This window comes from Mus caroli, chromosome 13 (assembly GCF_900094665.2).
Source record: "Mus caroli chromosome 13, CAROLI_EIJ_v1.1, whole genome shotgun sequence".
Taxonomy (NCBI): domain Eukaryota; kingdom Metazoa; phylum Chordata; class Mammalia; order Rodentia; family Muridae; genus Mus; species Mus caroli.
This window is the reverse complement of record NC_034582.1, coordinates 87,624,399-87,630,938: the sequence shown is the minus strand read 5'-3', so window position 1 is coordinate 87,630,938 and position 6,540 is coordinate 87,624,399. Positions and strand designations below refer to the sequence as shown.

At 45.6% G+C, this 6,540-nt stretch overlaps 1 pseudogene; it reads right to left on the bottom strand.

Moving 5' to 3' along the window:
* Positions 1–247: 247 nt before the first annotated feature.
* Positions 248–347, bottom strand: LOC115029201 (annotated as a pseudogene).
* Between the last annotated feature and the right edge of the window lie 6,193 nt (positions 348–6,540).

The following is a 6,540-nucleotide window of genomic DNA, read 5'->3' as shown; positions in this document are numbered from 1 at the left end:
ACTGAGCCATCTCGCCAGCCCCGATTTGTTTGTTTTTTAACTTTATTTTTATGTATATACATAGTTTGCTTACATAGACATGCACCACATGCCTCTAGAGGCCAGAAGAGGGTGGTGTAGCCCCTGTGTCTGGAGTTACAGATGATTATGAGCTGCTATGAAGGTGCTAGGAACCAAATCCTAGTTGCCTGGAAGAGCAACCAATGCTCTTAATCATTGATCAGCCCCTATGTACTTATTTATGTATTAAAATATGGAATGCTTCAGAATTTTGTAAGTCATCTTTGGGTGGAGGTCATGGTAATCTCTGTATCATTCAATTTTTAGAATGCACTGTCAAGTTCAGATCACTTATTTCTGATCATGTATACCTGTATGCTTATGTACATGCGAGTGTAGTGCCCATGTTGGATAGAAGGGGTACTGGATCCTTTGGAGCTAAAATTACAGGTGGCTGTGAGCTGCCCACTGTGGGCACTGGGAGCTGAATCAGATTCTCTGTAAGCGAAGTTTGTACCTTCTCTCCAGCTCCAAGATCTATTATCTTGAATGGAAACCAAACCTCTGTTGTGGAGTTTTAAAACCTATGGACTTTTAACTAACAATTTGTTGCTTCACATTGTAACACCCCCACCCCCACCCCTCCTTCTGATTGGTGGGTCTAAAGATGCTGAGCACAAAGACCTCTGTTCTGAACCGGTGTATTTGATCCTCTCAACTAGAAGTGCTTTATCTCTTACAAAGCCCCTTGTGAAAGTCTGTCTAGGTTATGGCCATAAAATGATAAGCCTCCTTCTATTTCTTTCTGAGGCATGATTTCACGATGTAGTTTATGCTGGCTTTGAGCTCATGATCCTCTTGCTTCAGCCTCTTGAGTGTAGGGATTACGGGGATACTTCCCACGCCCAGGAATAACAAACATTTAAATAGTCACATTAGAATGTGTATATAACCTGAAGAAATGCCGGTCTGGAGAGCATCTTTTATTCAAGTGGGGTCACCTTTGTTCATGGCATTTAAAAAAAAAAGATTTATTTATTTTATGTATGTGAGTACACTGTCGCTCTCTCCAGGCACCCCGGAAGAGTGTATCCGATGGTTATGATGTGGTTGCTGGAAATTGAACTCAGAACCTCTGTAAGAGCAGTCGGTACTCTTAACCGCTGAGCCATTTCTCCAGCCCCTGTTCATGGCATTTTTAAAGTCTTTCCTGAGTAGTATTTAAGATGACTTGAACACAAGCAGAAAAATGTCACCTGGTTTGATAGTCATAGCATGCTTTCCTGATCCGGTGAAATTTTCTGTCTTTATGTAACATTTAACCCCAACTTTCTCTCTTTTATATCATGAACAGATACCCAAGAGACCCCTTGGTTTATGTTAATGGTACTAACTTTTTTCCTCCGGAAAGTCCAGAAAATACCACGACCAAGCAACCATGAGATCGTCCATACAGGACTGGCAGAACAATAGCTTTTGGCTCCCATCCCAATTTCTTTGGGAGGTGAGTGACTATCTGACTATCAGACATGTAAAGAGATTGACAGTCAAGAGTTGTCATCATAAGTCATGAGAGTTGATCCCTGTTAAGTTAGGGAATTGTTCTTGGATCTGTCTGTGAGCTGGCACCATGTACCTCTAATGTAGACCTGGATTTGGTCAGCATCATTTTTGGCAACAGATCTGTGAATGATTGATAACTGAACATTGGTCAGTCAAATTGAAGCTGGCTATTGCTAATGGGCAGAGAGATTGCTAAGGAGAAAAAAATAACTAATTGATGTTTGAATTCCCACAAGGCATTCCAACTATGGTTTTGCCTCTTCTTGGTATAACAAAAGACTGGCGCTTGAGTAAATCATAAGGAACAGAAGTTTATGCTTTTAGAGGGTAGAAGTCTAAGATTCAGGCAGGCAGGTCAGTGTCTGGTGAAGGCTGGGCCCTGCATCTAAGAAGACACTGTCTCTTTGGGAGGGGACAAGTGTCTTCACATGGCTGAGGTACAGAAGGACAAACAGTCCTAAGTTCTTCCCTCAGCTCTTTGGCATTCATGTGACACATGAGGCTGGCCCTGGAAGCACAGAGCCTCCTAAAGTCCTGGCTCTTAATTCATTGCTCATTTTTGGGGGGACATGAGCATCCCAGTCATGTAAAGAGTATGGACTCAGGAGCTGACTTGGGCTAATGGCTGGGGAACAATCTGCTACCCCACGTCCCAATCACCCCTTATCCTGCCTTATCTAACCTCCCACCTTCAGAGACCCCTGAGATCCAACTACCAAATGGGGAGAATGGGGGAGATTCACCTCCCCCATTCACTTCTGTATTATCCCTATCCAGGCCCACACGTTTGTCTCTCTCTATAGTCTCCTGCCTACAAAGCATGATGCCGATTAGTCAATCCTTCCCGTATGAATCCCCAAGCGCTGGGCTCTTTGGTTGCTCTGTGTGAGGGCATCTTTGTTATCAAGAGGCGATAAGCTGAGCTTGTTCCCTTTCTCAGTGTCCAGCCCAGAGCTTGCTCTCCCGTATTCCTCCCGCCTCCCACTCCTCCTTAGTAAGCAGGTGGGCTTCCTTCAGCCCATCTCTTCAGAATGCTCTTGTGTGTCCACTTTGAAGCTGCAGCAGACACCTGAGACAACAGGGTAAGTGTTCCAGTCCACTTCCGCTTGGCTGTTGCTGCCACCTAACCTTTTTCTTATCCTTCCTTGGATCTGCCTTCAGTCTGGCATGCTTCACCCCGCCATCCAAGGTCATCTGAAACGCTAGTGAATCACAGGGAAACTTCCTCTTCAAACAGAGCTATGAATCATAGAAAAATAATTTTTATCTACTTTATAAAGTGGGTGTAAGATGCACAATGGTATATTCATTCTTAGCCTTGAAAATGAGCCCATTTTTGGGGTATTAGCTGTTTGATGCTATTGTGTGATACGCAGTATGTCTTCCTTCATTTTACATTCAAAGACTGGAAGATAAAGAGAAATATTTCTGCCAAAAAATATCCAAGTGTTTTATGAGTTTCCTGAGAGCCTTTCTTCTACCTTTGATATTCATATCGCCTTCCTTTAAAGAGCGCATTGTGTCCTCTGTCAGTTCACTCTCCTTTGCTGGTGACTGCTCCAGTTTCTACCAGATTCTTCTGAGTGAAAGACAGACAGACAGACAGACAGACGCACAGAAAGAGGGAGAGAGGGAGAGAGAACAGCTTTTGAACTTCACTGCCTGCCTCATCCAAGTACCTGTGTTCTGCATTATCTTTCTGTATTACTTACAGCGTTGGAAAATCAGCAGGACCAGAGGGGAGATGATGTGGTGCCTGGGGAAGAACTGGTCTAATAAGGGCAGAGTATGTGTGTAGGCATATCTTGTTTAAAATGGGGGTGGGGAGGAGTTCCCCAGTCAACATTAAGTTATGATAACTTTTACTTTCCCAAGCACTCTTTGGAGCTTAGATGTCAACCACTGGAAAAGGCAGGTTTGCTATCCCAAGGAAAGGAGATAAGCCTTCCACGTGTAGCTTGTCCCGGGCAAGATGGAGATAAGGACTGATGGGAGCCAGCAGGGAGTTCACAGGAGCTCAGCAGAGGGGAGTGTGTTCAATCACAGAGCCAGGAAAACCTTAGAAGGTTCGACCCGGGAACCCGAGGGGAACTTACTGACACTGTTTTGACCTGGGACCATCTGAGCCAGGCTCAGTCCTGTGATAAGATAGTGATTCAGCCCTGAGTCTTCAAGGAACAACACCCACAACAATAGCAAGAGGCAGATAAGAGAGAAAAGCACAGCAAATCGCTTTAAGTGCAGTTTCTCAGGGTCTTCAGAAACAAGACCCCAAGGCTCGCAGAAAGTTGTTCATGCTTACGGTTAGGCTTGATGAAGGCTGGGCAGCTGCATACAAATTCAGCTGGACAGAAAGCATCAGATCATTAAGAGATGGAAGGCAGAAGCCAGCAGAGGAAGAAAGGGGTCAGAGATGCCGTGCTTTGGATGGAGTCCCTCACTTCAGCTCAAAGTAATCAGCATACCAAGGCACAATACTTTGGGGTACCATTTTTTTTTTGAGTTTTGCTGAAGCCTCATCAAGGTTACAGCTCCCAGCTTCAAGTCCTGTTTTGCCGGAAGTGGGAAGTGTCCCTCTCCAGCCCAGACTTCTGGAAGTGACCTCTATTTGACCCTCGCTGCTGTCCATCCCGTGCTTTAGCGTTGGTGTGGCTGCTTTAGAAGAGGTCGTTGCTCACACAGCCGAGTTTCATGAACTGTTATGATTGAAGGTCATTTTTCTTAGTGACACAAGAAAGGATGGGAGCAGGGCCTTGTCCTTTTCATAGCTGTACCCTGAACTAGAAGATGGGGAAAGTACAAAGACAGACTGGAGAGCTGTTGGGACCAGTCCCCAGTCCCTAGTCCCCAATCCCCAAGTGAGTCCTCTGGATTGCTGCTTTCTGATGTTCATAGCTTTAAGTGGCTGACCACTAACAGATACCTACAACAAAGCTGGGGGCATGCACCAGCCAACTATTTCACTGCTCTGACCAGGGTCTGACAGAGTCAGTTTAAAGGAAGGAAGATGTCATTTCAGAGGTTTTACTCCATGTCTGGCTGACTCCATTGTTTCTGGGCCTATGGTGAGACAGAAACTCATTGCAGCTGAGTGCGAGGGTGCAGGATGGCTTGCCTCACAGCAACTAGGAAGAAGATGGGGGTGGGAGGGAGGAGGTAAAGAGAGAGGGAGAGAGGGAAGGAGGGATACGCACACACTTGGGTCAAGATGCTCCCCAAAGTCATATTCCCAGTAATTTACTTCCTAAAAACAGGTCCACTGCCTCCCAAAATGCCGACAAATTATGAATCTATCAATGAGTTAATCTTCCAGCTAGGAGCCAAGGCAGCAACACCTAAGACTTTGGGGTAGATTTCATATTTAAGCCACAACAGGATGCCATTTCTAAGGGGTTAAGGTGTGAGTGCACACAGTTCCACCATGGGTACCCACGTTATCCTCAGGACCCCATTCATCCAAGCCACACCTGCAGTCCAAATGCCTGCCTCAGGAGAGTCCCCAGAACAAATCGCACGTCAGTGCTTGGCTCTCAGAAACTGGGGAGATGATGTGTTTTTTGTTTCTACATGTAATATTGTGGTACATTATCACATATCAATAGATAATTTACATGGTAAAGTATTAATATGGGGCCATTTTTTTGATTTCTGAATACAGCAGAGAATTTCAGAATCTCAGTGATCTTGATGAGCCCATCTGCATCTTATACTTTTCTCCAAGATGTCCGCCTCTAGTTTGCCCCCGAGTTTGCCTTTGTTAAGGATGCTCTAGTTGTTAATAGCAGCTGTTTCTAGTCTTCCAAACCCCCCCCACTACCCTGTGGCAGAAGAAAAGACTCTGAGGATAGGGGCTGGTAACTAGAAGACAGTGGAAATGCCTGCTCTGCACAGCTGGTCCTTCACTTGGCAAGATTTGTCTCGGCACTGGGTGCAAATTCTAAAACCAGTGCTCTGTAGGGAAAGCCATACATGGAAAAAGCATTTGGAATACTCCGAGGGAAAGACTGGAGGAGGAGGAAGGAAAATCTAAATGTCAGCAATCTGGAGTCCATAAAAAGGGGTTGAAGTCATGAGCTGACCTGTTGGAGGAGATCCCAGGAGAGGTCTGGAGAGTGTAGAGGTTTGCCCTGCTCTGACAACGCCTCTGAGGTCCCTCCCATTCCAACAAGGCTTTCACCGATAACCTTACTTCCAGAAGCCTAAGTCCCTGGAGCAGGGGGTGGCGTGGAGTTACTACAGGGGCTGAGTAAAATCCTGCAGGTAGTAAGAGCATGGGGCAAGGGCCACACTACATCTAGGACTAAACTCTCCTGCCAGGTCACAAACTGTCAACAAATGGAACACTTTCACTGGAGTGTTTGAGGCCAACAAGTATTTCATCAAATAAGCCAGACATGAGACACTTAGGCATTTAGGGTCTTACCATGTAGCCTTGGCTAGCCTAACCTAGAACCCACAGAAGTCTGCCAGCCTCTGTCTCTTGGGTGCTAGGATTAAAGGCATGTACTACCATGCCAGACGAGATCTCAATGTACTCTGATGGCCGAGGATGCCGAACACTTTTAAAAATATTCACTGGTTAGTTTGTATGCTGTGCGTGTGTGTGTGTATGTGTGTGTGCATGCTTGTGTGTGTGCATGTGTGAAGACTCCAGAAGCTATCAGGTATCCTGATCCATCACTGACACTCTGCCTTGCTCCCTTGAGACGGGATCTCTCACTGAAGATGAGGCTGGCAGACAGTGACCCCGGCCAGCCTCCTGTCCTACTTGTCACAGAACTAAGACTGCAGAAAGGTGCAGCCACACCTGGCTTTTTATGTGGAGACATGGAATCAGGTCTTATTGCTTGCATTGCTTTTAGCCACCACACCCCCAAATTGCTTCTTCTTCTTCTTCTTCTTCTTCTTCTTCTTCTTCTTCTTCTTCTTCTTCTTCTTCTTCTTCTTCTTCTTCTTCTTCTTCTTCTTCTTCTTCTT